Source organism: Macrotis lagotis, chromosome 2 (assembly GCF_037893015.1).
Source record: "Macrotis lagotis isolate mMagLag1 chromosome 2, bilby.v1.9.chrom.fasta, whole genome shotgun sequence".
Taxonomy (NCBI): domain Eukaryota; kingdom Metazoa; phylum Chordata; class Mammalia; order Peramelemorphia; family Peramelidae; genus Macrotis; species Macrotis lagotis.
Window position 1 is genome coordinate 114,871,838 of NC_133659.1, and position 13,542 is coordinate 114,885,379.

The window sequence follows — 13,542 nt, forward strand, 5'->3', positions numbered from 1 at the left end:
TTGCAGACCTTTTTTGACTGTTGCAATAATTTTTCAGCCACCAACTCTTATTTTTCATCCCATTGAATCTGTTTTTATAAAAATAGCTTACATTTCTATAAGGAATTTTTGGGTTATAAAGACTTTTCCTCACAACAATCCTATTTTGTAGAATTGGATGTGTTATTGCCCTATTTAAAGATGAGGAAATTGAGGTTTAGAGAGATTAAGAAACTTGTCCAAAGTCAGACAGTAAGTATTACAGCTGGGATCTGAATCTTAGTCTCTTTACTTCAGATGTAGTGCTTTTTTTATTCAATGGGCCTGGTATTAGAGTTTGTGTAGAGAATGTAGAGCCATAACTAAGATGTATTTCATGAAAAGAAATTATATTTATATTTAATATAATTATATTTCATTGAAAGTAGAAAAAAATATTAGGTCAGAAGATCCAGATCCTTTCTACCTGTGTGATTTAGAGCAAATCATAATGTCTCTGGTTCTCAGTTTCCTCTTCTATAAATTCTTTTATGATTGCTTGCTTGTGTTTGACTATTTATTCTTTTCTTGACTTCTGTGTTTATACTTCATATTTTCTATGCAACTCTATTCTTTTTAATCAGAAAAGCTTGGAAATCTCATTAAAGATCCATTTTTCTTTCCTTTGTAGTATTATATTCAGTTTTTCTGGGAAAATTATTCTTTTTTTAAATTTTTTTTTTTGCAAGGCAACGGGGTTAAGTGGTTTGCCCAAGGCCACACAGCTAGGTAGTTATTAAGTGTCTAAGGCTAGATTGGAACTCAGGTATTCCTGACTCCAGAGCCGGTGCTCTATCCACTGCGCCACCTAGCTGCCCCAAATTATTCTTACTCATAAATCTGGATCTTTTGCCTTCTGGAATATCAAATTTTAAGTTCTCTGGTCTTTTGATAGTGGTGGCTAGTAAATCATGTGATCCATAATGGTCCTGATGATTACTCCTTGGGTACTTGAATTCTTTCTTTCTGGCTGCTGACAGAATTTTATTCTTTGACTTGGGAGCCCTGAATTTTGGATATATTGTTCTTCAGAGTTGTCACCTTTAGGGGATCACCATTGGGCTCTTTTTATTTACATTCTGGTTCTTAGAGGTCTTTGGAATTTTCTTTTATGATTTCTAGAAATATAATGCCTGGTCTTGAAGCCAAGAAAATGATTTGAAGGAAGGGGCTTGCAAGGATGGATAGGGTTTCATAAGGCTCTCTGACTCAGAAGAGTAAGAAAAAGCCTAAATTTTAATTCACAGGTTACTGCAAAAAGTTACAAGTTAATTCACAGAGTTCTTTAGCAAGGTTAAAAGAATGAGTTTCAATAGAAGGTAGTGAAATTAAACAAAGAAGAAACAGCTACAAACTGGGCTGGTGAGAACATCAGACAGTCAAGAAAGGGAAAGAGGGAAGGGAACATTCACTAAAAGGGTGGGGGGACTGGGATCATGGATCCAGTAAGCATGGAGAAGAGGGTGGGCAAAAGTTTTATAGGAAACCTAGCCTACTTCCTGTGCAGGGAGGAGTCAGGGGAGGGGTCAAGGAGTGACTCATCTGGAGTGGAGTCATGTATACACCTTGGAAAGCTAAGAAACAGAAAGTGGAGGAAGAGTAAAGGAAGGGGCTGAGCTTGTTTTCTAATATCATATTGAATTTAATTTGAGAAGAGGATTAGACTAAACAATGGGGAAAAAGTCAAGAGGCCCACAGAAAATTCCAGCAGGACACATATTTCTTTAATATTTTTCCTTCTACAATCTCTCTCTTTTCTAATCAAGTCTTTTAAGTAGTCCAATAATTCTTAAATTTTTTCTTTTTAATTTGATTTTTTAGGTCACTTATGTCTTTAGGAAGTACTTCTATTTTCCTTTTGATAATTCTTGATAACTCATGGAATTTCTATTTGGTGAATCCTAATTTTCACAAAGTTATTTTCTTGGTCAGGGTTGTTTTCCTCTTTTTCCAAGCTATTTTTGAAATAAACATTTATGAAGTACATACTGTTGTGAACCCTAAAACTGTAAATCTTAAAACACAAGGTTAAAATAAAATGACAGAAATTATGAGTTAGACTTGAAGTTTTATTCTCTAGGATTTACTATTTCACCACCTAGCTGCCCTACTATATAGTAAAGACTGATACTGTTCTAAATAAATCAGCCTATTTTTTTTTGCAAGGCAAATGGGGTTGAGTGACTCACCCAAGGCCACACAGCTAGGTAATTAGTAAGTGTCTAAGGCTGGATTTGAGCTCAGGCACTCCTGACTCCAGGGCTGGTGCTCTATCCACTGCATCACCTAGCCACCCCTTAAATCAGCCTATTTTTAACCAGAAATATAGTTGTGACAAATATTATTATTATTATTATTATTATTATCATTATCATCATTATTATTATTATTATTATTATTATTATTACACTTTGACATTGTGTACTAGGCTTTAGACTAAGCCCTTGGGATACAAAAAGAAGCTCCCTTCAAGTTGCTTATAGGTGGAGGTCATTCCGGTAATAATCACACTGAGCTGACCAAGTATATATTCTTATACAATAGCAAGGGAGGAGGAACCAGATATTTTTGTGAAACAAGAATAGACAATAGGATGGAAGTCATCCTATTAAGTTGATCATCTTTATACAATGCTATCTTGTCTAAGGAAAGCCTTCTTTCCTGGATTGAAGTATAAGGAGGGCAGGACAAATAATGTAGCATCCTGATCATTATCTTCCTGAGTTTGTGATTAGCATACAGGGAGATATGTATGATGATAAGATATTTTTTCCTTTGGTCATTGCCTTTGTGACATCTGGGAGGTGATACAAGCATATGAATTGGATTTGGGGGGAGGTGGGGCTCTGCTAAGTCACTAGCCTCACCTTTTCCTCCAGAGCCATCAAGGTCTAATGGCCAGATATGAATCAGGACATCTAGATATGACCCTAGCTGTGACTCAGTCAGGGTTAAGTGACTTACTCAAGGTCTCACAGCTAATAAGTGTCAAGTTTCTGGGGTTGGATTCAAACTCCCATTCTCCTGAATCCAAGGCCAGTGCTCTATCCACTTCACCATCTAGCTGCCCTACTATAAAGTGAAGATTGAATACTGTTTTAAAGAAATCAGCCTATTTTTAACTGGGAATAAGCCCTTGGGATACAAAAAGAAGCTCCCCTCAAGGAGCTTACAATCTAATTGGAGGAACAACATGAAAATAAATTTTCTTTCTCTATTTTTCTTCTGTAACTTTTATTTCTTTCCCCATTTTTCTTCTACCACTCTCACTTGATTTTTTAAATTATTTTTAACTTTTCTTAAAAAAAGTCTTGCTTTTTCTCTTCAGGAATTCCCAATGAACTTTTGTTCAAGTCAAATTTTTGAGACTTTGCTAGGAAATGTTTTGTAATCATGCTTTTCTGGGTTTGTTAAACTTCCCTGTCACCATAAAATCTTTTTATGGTAAAAATTTTTTATTGCTGTTTCCTCATTCTTCTATCTTAATTCCTTGCTTTGGATATTTTTCTTAGGGCTGAGTTCTGCAGATTGTTGGGAGGGATGTCAAGGTTGAACTTTTACCCTCTTCAGTCTTTGTGCTGTTTTCTTGGAATTTTGAGAATTATCTTATTACAAGCTCTCAGAGACAGGTCAGATTGGAATCCTGAAATTTTTTAGTGCTTCCAGAGTGATGTTATCTAGGATGAAGTTTTCTCACTAACACTCCTGTTCTAAGCTTTGCAAGTTCCTAACCCAGGTTTAAGTCTCAGCAAGACAGCTTTTGGTTGTTTCATTACCTGGATTCAAGCCTATCAGCCTCCTAGGAAGCTCTTATAGGGCAACTGAACTGCAGGTTCCCTTTGGTTCAGTATTCCTGACTTGCATATTTCACTGCAGAATTCTGATAATTCTGACTGTATGTTGGAATTCAGTCTTTACTCTGCTTCTGGGATCAGAATCACACAACTACTTATCGTTTCTTACAATGTACTTCATTCAGTATCTAGCTGTGGCCCATGACCATTCTGCCATCCTGAGATTCAAATCCCCTCCTCAGTTCACTGTGGATCTATTTCTCAGAAATAGGGAGCAAGCAGAAGAATTGCAAGATGCACCCATTCTTACAATTTTCACTAGTTCAAGGACAAGCTCTGTATCCTGTTCTATAGCTTTCAGTCCTTGGGTGTTGGGATGCTACCATTTCTGGCCAGAGGCCATCTCTAATGTGTTCAAACCTCTCTGTCTGTCTCCCTTTGAATGAAAAACTTGGATATAATCTAATTTTGTTGTGGGAGATTCAGTGACTCCAACAGAGATTGAGAGTTAGTGAAAAGTGAATGAATTCACATAATCCTGGGATTTTAAAACTGTTCAGGATTTATTATAGAAGGCTTATAAAGTTCATAGATTAAAAACTTTTCTCCTCCTAGAAAAAACAGCAAGCACGTTGAGAACCGGCTAGGCAAGTTTGAGAGAGAGAGAGACAGAGACAGAAGAAAAGTCAGCCATTAGGGCTTGCTTAGTCCTACCATATGGAATAGGGGTCCATGGTTCTCCAGCAGGGCCTAAGCCTGGAGCAGGTGACCTAAGAGAGAGAGAGAGAGAGATTCTTGCAAAGTGGAGGTAGAGTCCAGAAGAGAGAGAAAACCCAAGGAGGGGTTGGCCCTCCTCTTAAATGCACTTCTATAGTGAGTTGGACAAAGGGTGATGCTTAGGGAGTGGTCTAGGACCTGGCTCAGGTATTCTCCAATAGGTGAGTTATGTACTGGTCTTTCTTGTCCCAAGGTGCATGACTTAGAAGTCCAACATGTTATTTCCTGCCATGCCAGCATAAACTTGACTTATGAATAGGCAAGGTCAGGTAGCTGGAAACTGGAAAATGGGGGAAGGGGGAAGCTGTAGGAAAGGTGAAGTATCCAAGGCCACTCCCATACTGGAATGGAGTCACTTTGAACAACATAATTCCCTAGATAATTACAAATAATATTTTTCCTTCCACAAAATTTGTTTCCAATCACAACTCTTCCCTGTATCAATTCTATTCCTTTCCACATCAGTCCCCTGAATGTATTTTTTTTTAATCCAGTTAGACTGGCTTTCTTGCTGTTACTTATAACATATCTCTCTGTGCTTTCAAACAACTGCCTTGTCCTTCATACATGTCATCCTCTCTCTCCTCATTTTTGCCTAATTATATCTGGGATTCTAAACATTTTTTTTTTGTGCAATGGGTCCCTTTAACAACCTAGTAAAGCCTATGGACTCCTCAATTTAATATTTTCAATGCATATAATAATACACATAGCATTGTAAAGGAAAAATTTTGTTGACATTAATGTATAATCTTTTCCATCTCATTTCATGGACCCCCTTGAAGCAGAGCACAGAGACAATGCTGTAACTTTTTCTGTATTGTGAAACGCATTCTCTATTTTCTACATTTCCTAAACCGCCTTGAACTCAAAGATCATGCCCTTTGAGGCAGGAAAGATATAGTATATAGAATGCCCACCATTTGCAATGAGTACTGTCTTAGTCATTCTCTGGGAACCACCCCTGTGGCATATGTTTTGGAGAAATATCTGAACATAAGTGCTAATCCACTCCTCAAGCACCACCCTTGTCCTGCCCACCAGAAAGGTGTTTAAATTGACTTCTGCTGAGGATTCCTCCTTTTTTCCTTCTTTTGCTTTTCCTCTTCTGGACCAGAATGTGGATCCTGCATTCTCTCCCTCTATGCCAGATCAACATGGTCTGGCCATATGGCTGGAACAATATGATCCCAGTTCATGTGGCTGGATCTATGTTGATTTAAGGTTTCTTGGGATATAACAATGTATACTGAAGAAAAGCTACAAAAGAACATAATTGCTGATCTCAAAATGCTTACAATCCAACAAGGGAAGTAGAACACACACACACACACACACACACACACACACACACACACACACACACACACACAACTGAGAGAGCATATGGAGTAGTGAAGGGATCCCAATCAGACTGGGTGAGTCTTAGGTTTTTGAACCAAGAAGTTCAGGTTGAATTCTTACTTCTGTCTTTGTAATCTTAGACAAGCTAATTACTTTCTGAGGGTCTCAGTTTCCTGATCACTAAAATAAAAAGCTTGGAAGAACTGGTTTTTAAATTCCCTTCTAGCTCTAAATCTATAATCCTATGAGAATGATTTATTAGAGAAGATTCTGCATTTTGAGAAAGGTTTTGCAGAAAAGGACTAGGATTGACAAATATTGCTGACGGGAAAATGAGGATATAGATATAGGGTACCAGATAGTTGGGTGATATAGGGGTGTGTGGCAAACAAATTTGTTGCAAATAAATCATCTTGCTTACATATGAAATTCAACAAAATTAAGAAAACCTATTCATATAAAATCCAAATTGAAATGTCTTTCAGAGGAGGAGGGCATCCAGTTTTGGGTCTATTCTCTTTACCAAGGATCTTTGGAGGATACTGCCTCACATTTCTTGATTACCCAGTCTCTGACTTTGTCAGGTGGGGTACCCATTCCTGCTGTAGAATTCCCTCCATCAATGCAGATCTGCACCTCTCTACAACTTCTTATCTTAAGGATTGTTTGGGATACTAAGAGGTTAAATAATATACCCAGGATCATACTGTTTGGAAGTTACTCTATTTTCTTGAGTTCTAGGATATCTGTTTCTAGATAGATTCAGAATGTTTTAGATGTATACAAGATTATAAATCATACTGGGTCTGCTTAAAAATAGACTAAATCTAGGATGCTTACTTAGGTGTTAGGAATATATCTACTACTTTTTGACTGTTAGCATAAATCTCTTCCAATTTCTGTCAGCATTTGGGCCAGAAATTTCAAAGCTAGTGTAAATGAGGTGAAAAGGAGGTTCTTTAATCAAAGTTAATAGAATCATTAGGCCAGAAATTTCAAAGCTGGTGTAAATGAGGTGAAAAGGAGGTTCTTTAATCAAAGTTAATAGAATTATTAGGATAATTAACCTTTGGCTGACTGAGAGCTTGACCCTTGTGGTCCTTGAAAAGCAACTTTCCAGCTTTGGAGTCTTTGGAATTGAGAGAGAAACCAACCAATGGAGGAAGAACCTGGCACTTGAGCAGGAATTACCCATTGCCTTTTTTCTCTTGTATCTTGATGGGGGTGGGGGGAAAGGTGCAATAGAAGAGAAGGGAAAAAAGAATTCTCTCTTTCCTTTCCCTCACTGGCAATAGCATCTTGTAGTAGAGTAATTTGTGCTGTGATAACCTTGAATCCAGTCCCCAGCAAACTCAAGAGATCTTCCTATTTAGTCCAGGTGAACTTTGTAGAGAAGTGGGCCAAGGAGAGTGAAATACCTAGAAGAGACACAGTACCTGGGGAAGCGGGAAGGAGAAACCATGAGAAGAGAAAGGGCATCAGGATCCAAGAATTTTAGAGGTGTGAGTTTTCATGGCCACCTGTATTCCTTTTCTATTAATATTTATATGCCCATTCTTTTTTGGGGGGTGGGGTTTTTGTTTGTTTTTGTGAGACAGTGTGGTTAAGTGACTTGCCCAAGGTCACATAGCTAAGTAAATATGAAGAGCCTGAAGTCCTATTTGAACTCAGGTCCTTCTGCCTCCAGGGCTGGTGATCAATTCACAGCACCACCTAACTACTCCAGTATGCTCACTCTTTTTTTAAAACAAGATTTTATTTATTTTGAGTTTTACATTTTTCCCCCTAATCTTACTTCCCTCCCTGCCCCCCACAGAAGGCAATTTGTCAGTCTTTACATTGTTTCCATGTTATAAATTGATCAAATTTGAATGTGATGAGAGAGAAATCACATCCTTAAGGAAGAAACTTGAAGTATAAGAGATAGCAAGATCGGAGGGGCTGCTAGGTGGAGTAGTGGATAAAGCACCGGCCCTGGAGTCAGGAGTACCTGAGTCAAATCCAGTCTCTGATACTTAATAATTACCTAGCTGTGTGGCCTTGGGCAAGCCACTTAACCCCGTTTGCCTTGCAAAAAAAAAAAAAAGAGATAGCAAGATCAGACAATAAGATATTAGTTTTTTTTTCTCTAAATTAAAGGTAATGGTCCTTGGTCTTTGTTCAAACTCCACAGTTGTTTCCCTGGATACAGATGGTATTCTCCATTGCAGAGAGCCCCAAATTATCCCTGATTGCACTGATGGAATGTATGCTCACTCTTTTTAATAGTGCTGGGAGGGTGACCCAAATAAGGAAAGAAAGAAAGAAAAAAGAAGGAAGAAAAAGCATTTATTAAGTATTATTAAGAATCCCAAGAAATATACTAAGTGTTAAGGATACAATTTTTTTTTTTAGGTTTTTTTGCAAGGCAATGGGGTTAGGTGACTTGCCGAAGGTCACACAGCTAGGTAATTATTAAGTATCTGAGACTGAATTTGAACTCAGGTACTCCTGACTCCAGGGTCGGTGCTCTATCCACTGCACCACCTAGCTGCCCTAAGGATACAATTTTAAAAAAATGGTATAGTCTATTCTCAAGAAGCTCATTTTCTATTTGGAAAAGACATAAAAGATTTCAGCTTCAGAGCAGATGGAGAGGCCCAGATCTCTTCATGTGGCATTCTTAAATACTTGTATATTAATTATATTAAATTAGGAATTGGTCTCTATTTTTGTTTTATTTATTTTGATATTTTTGAAGTGTTAGTAATATGTTTTCCTTATTCTGCTTTGGTGGGGTTGGGGGGAGTGGGAATAGAGAAATTAGATAAGTAGGTGGAAATTTGGGCAGAGTACTCAGTTCAACTCACCAAATATTTACCAGTCTGTACAGGTGACAGCTAGGTAGCATAGTGTGTAGAGTCCTGAGTCTGCATTCAGGCAGACTCACCTTCTTAAATTCAAATCCAGCCCCAGACACTAGCTGTGTGACCCTGGGAAAGTCACATCAGCAAAATGAGCTGGACCTTTGCCAAGAAAACCCCAAATGGTATCATGAAGAGTTGGGCCTTGGCTGAGCCACAGTACTAGACTAGGATTTTATTTTAATCTGACCTATTATTTCATTAGCATAAGAGGAATTCCCTCTACCAAGGCAGATGTACCCTTTCCTCTGCATTTTTAGTTTAAGGAGAGTTTCCTGGGAGGAATCCCCTTCTTAAGTGATTTGTTCTAGGTTACACAATCAGTATGTAAATGAAATATTGTTGGAACCCAGGGAGGGAAGCTCTCTAGACACTATACTTTCTACCTGCCTTAACTTTCCTTATGTCCTGAACTCCTTTGGTAGTCTGATGAAGCCTATGGATTTTTTCTTAGAATGTTTCAACTTCATAAGTTAAAACAAATAGAATAACAAAGGAAATAAATTATATTTAATATTTATCAAAATATTAAACTGTACTATGATATGAAAATATCTTTGATTTGTGACAACTTGTGACAAAATCACAAATACTGCTAATACTGCTGTATTTTGTTACCTACATTCATAAGAAAGGGAAATTTCAATTAGACGTTAGTGAAAATTAAGGAGTAAATTTTTTTCTCATTCAAGTTCACAGACCCTCTGAAATCTATTTATAGACTCTAGCTTAACCATTCCTGCTTTATAGGATTTAATAATAAGAGATAAAAAAGAAAGTCTCTGCCCTAAAGAAACTTCTATTCTACTAGAGTGCAAGCATACAAAGCATACATTTTGAATAGAAAGGTTATAGATGCTAATAGGAACTGGAATTGACTCTCGTAGGAAGTAGGGTTTTGGGTATAAGGGTGAGTCTCTAAGGAACCAGGGATTTCAAAAGGCAAAGTTATTCCAATCCATCCTGCACTTACCTTTCAAAATGGTCTTCCTAAAACACAGGTCTGATCACATCACCTCTTCCCTCTCTTCCCATTCAATATGTAGACTTAAGTAGCCCCCTATTTTTTCCAAGAACAGGTATAAAAACCTTAGTTTGGTTTTCAAATTCCTTTATAACCTGTCTCCTTCTTATTTTGCAATTTTTCTTCTTATACTTTGTTCCCTTCTGAGCACTCTGATCTAGTGACGATGGCCTCTTTGTTGTTCCTTGGACACCCTTTCTGCTGACTATGAATGTTTTCACTGGGTAAACCCTAAGCATAGAATTCTTTCCCCTCTTCAACCCTGCCTTAGCTTTTTTGATTTCTGTCAATCTCAACTAAAGTCCCAATTCTTCAAGAAGTCTTTTCTAATGTTAGTGCTACTAACCTGAAATTACCACCAATTTTCATATATATGTACATATATATATAAACACAAATACAAACATGTATATTCACATGTAATACAGTTCACAATACAAGCATACATCTATGTTCATATGTGTACATGCATATACACATGCTCACATACATGTTTGTATGTGTGCATGTAGTTGTTTGAATTGTTTCTTCCATTAGAATGTGAGCTTCTTGAAGCAGGGTATTTTTTTTCTTCCTTTGTATCTTTAACCCTTAGCTAATTGCTTGACATACAACAGGGGCTTAAATTAATATTAGCTGACTGACTGACTGCATGGAGTCACCAGTCCTCAAGGTCTCTGCTCTTTCAGGAGACTTCATAAATCTTGGGAAAACAGCTGCAGGCCCCCTTCATTAGTAATTAGACCCCCCCCCCTTTTCTCTTGGAATCATTTTGTCAAAGGGCTTGATGACTTGAAATCATTGAAAATATCCTATTTTCTAATAACATGGAGGACCAAAATTTCAACTATGAATTTACCTGGAAGAAAAGAGATTCCTTAGTCAACTTTCTGTCAATCTTAAATCCCTGCATGAAAGTGAGAAACTTTATCCAACCCCCGTGGAAGAAGAGGCTTCAATAGATGGATCAAAGGGCAAATATTTGGTTTTTTATTTCCTTGATGAATGACTAGGAATGGAGAAGCTTGGATCAACAGGCCAGGACACATGAAGAGTGGGTATCACCATGGGGGAAGCCTCTGTATCAGTTCAATCTAGACCGAGTGCCAGAGACTTATGAACTCTTGACTTCTTTACTGCAGATTCCCATGACCCATGATAAAGAATCAGAGAATGATGGAAGTGTCATCCTGTGTGTTATGGCCCTGATATTTTTTTTCCTATTCCTGCTTACCTCAGGAGATGCATAGTGAACTCAAAAGTTTGACATCACTTACTACCACATTGTTGAAGGCAAAGCCTAGGTTTTCATTATATTCCTCATTTTTTTTTCTGTCACTCCTTCAGGGAACTGTTAAATTTATCCATTTTGTCTTTTTGCTGTTTTTTTAGCTTAGTATTTTTTTCTTTCTCAGTATTGTCTATATCAAGATCCTTGAATCTGAAGGATTAGGGTTGTCATTTAAAAGTCTTACACTATTTAAATGGTAGCTGATTATAAGAGCTTCAGGATCTTGCCACAAGGGGTGAAATGTGATAGGGTTATTTTCTATTGAAGCTCTTCTGGTCTTCTTATCATCATCATTATTATCATCATCATCATCATCATCATCATTGCTTCTTAGTTAATTCAGGGCATATATAAGACAGTGAATGCCTTGAATATATTCTATAATGTGGTTAAGAAACCATTTTTTTAAACTGTTGAATGACCTGTGTTATAAATGGCTTGAGAATACTTAGTCCAGAGTGATTAAAATGGTTTTTATTAAGATATCTTAACAAAGTCGCATACTTCTCTCAAGGTGGGAGAGAGGGGTGGGGAAATCCCAAAATACAAGCTCTTTTATGCACTTTAAAAGTTTTGTTCCTTTCCCCCATGCTAATCATAGGCTGGGGTCACAAATCTATACATTGATTGATACATTGGTTTCTATTCATTTCCCCTGCCCTGCTCATTATACTATTACACCATGAGAGAGGTGTGCCATTTTTTTTTATTAAGATATCTTAATAAAAACCATTTTAATCATTCTGGACTAAATATTCTCAAGCCATTTATAACAAGTTGATACCATTCCCATAAGATATATAATCTGTCCTTGTACAATTAGGGAAATTTTTATCTTTTCCAAGGAGATAAATGTGGTAGCTTTGAACCCTTTGCAAAGATTATAAGATGTGGCTAAATCTCATAAAAAAGTAACATTTCTTAATTGTTAGAGAGGAGTGAATCCTAGCCTTCTTTCCTTGATGTAACCAGTCATGTTGCCCCCATTCCATGATGTGTTTAGCTATAATCAATTGGATTATTTTCCCTACCTTCCAACTATTTGTTCTCTTATATTTCCCAAAACGTTATGACAGCAAGTAAGTCCAACCTTAGGATCTAGTTATTAAGAGGTCATAGATGCAATTTACTGCCTAACTAATAAATTGATAATACTCTGAATTTAATCTCTTAATTTGCCTTAATTTTCAAATGTACCAAATTTATCCTTATATAGTAGCCCTTTTAATGCCTTAATTATTCTGTTGTCCTTTGTAACTTTCTTAATGATGTAGAGAATTGTGAATGTAGCAGAAGCAAAATCTGTTAAATGAGTGTAGATTTTGCCTCCCTTGGACACGGTTGATTGTATCCTGTCTCCCCTTGACCCTGTTGTTTGTAATTTATCCTGCATTTCCCTCTTAACCCAGTTGACCTTGGTCTGGACACTGGTGGGCAGGAAATAACATGTTAAAATTTGACATCAAGTACCTTGAGCCAGGAAGGACCAGTGGGTAGATTGCCATTGAAGTTACCTGGCTCCAAGGTGAAAGACTACACCCCAAGCACCATCCTCTGTCCAGCCTACAATGGAGGGGTATTTAACAGGAAGCACCACTCCTTTGAGCTCTCTTGATTCTTCCAGCCTCCCATCTAGAAGGATGGGCCTTCCTTTGGCTTTTCCATAAACCATGTGGAGCTCCATGGGCTTTACTGTGTGGACTAAGGCCTGTGTTAAGCCAAGCCTTGTGGCTGCCTGCCCTTTTCTTTTTTCTTTCTCTCTTTCTCTTTATCTCTCCCTTTCCAAACTTCAGCTGAGCCTGCCATCTGACCTACCAAGATTAATTAGGAATCCACGTGGCTTTTCCTTAAACTCTTCTTTTCTATCACTTCCTTTTGGGTTGTGACTTCTTTTAATAAATCTCTATTTTCTTTCCACACCTGCAATCAGGATCTGAATCGTGATTCATCACAGACAATAACAGAACTCCTGCGGCTACATTAATAGAGGATAAACTTTCTGAGGGCAATGTTTCAGTTTTGTTTTTATATTTCCAGCATCTAGCATAGTGTTTGTCATATAGCAGATGCTTAATAAATATTTTATTAACTTCAACTCTGTTATTCAGTAAACAAGAGAGTTGTAACAAACTAAACAATAACCCAAGCGTAGTTTAGTATCTGTATAAGAGTAGGATGTTACTTTCTATTTAGTTTCTGATTGTTTTACAGAGAATGTGTATCTCTGTTGGTGATTCAGGCTGATAATGGGAGCAGGACATGGGAAAGAGAGAACAGAGACAGTGGTAGTATTCTTTCTTAAAACAAGCTAGACATTCTGAGTCTGTGTAAGCATTCCTCCAGTTTAGTATCATTTCTGATGGGATAACTTTGGAATGTTTCTTTTTTTTA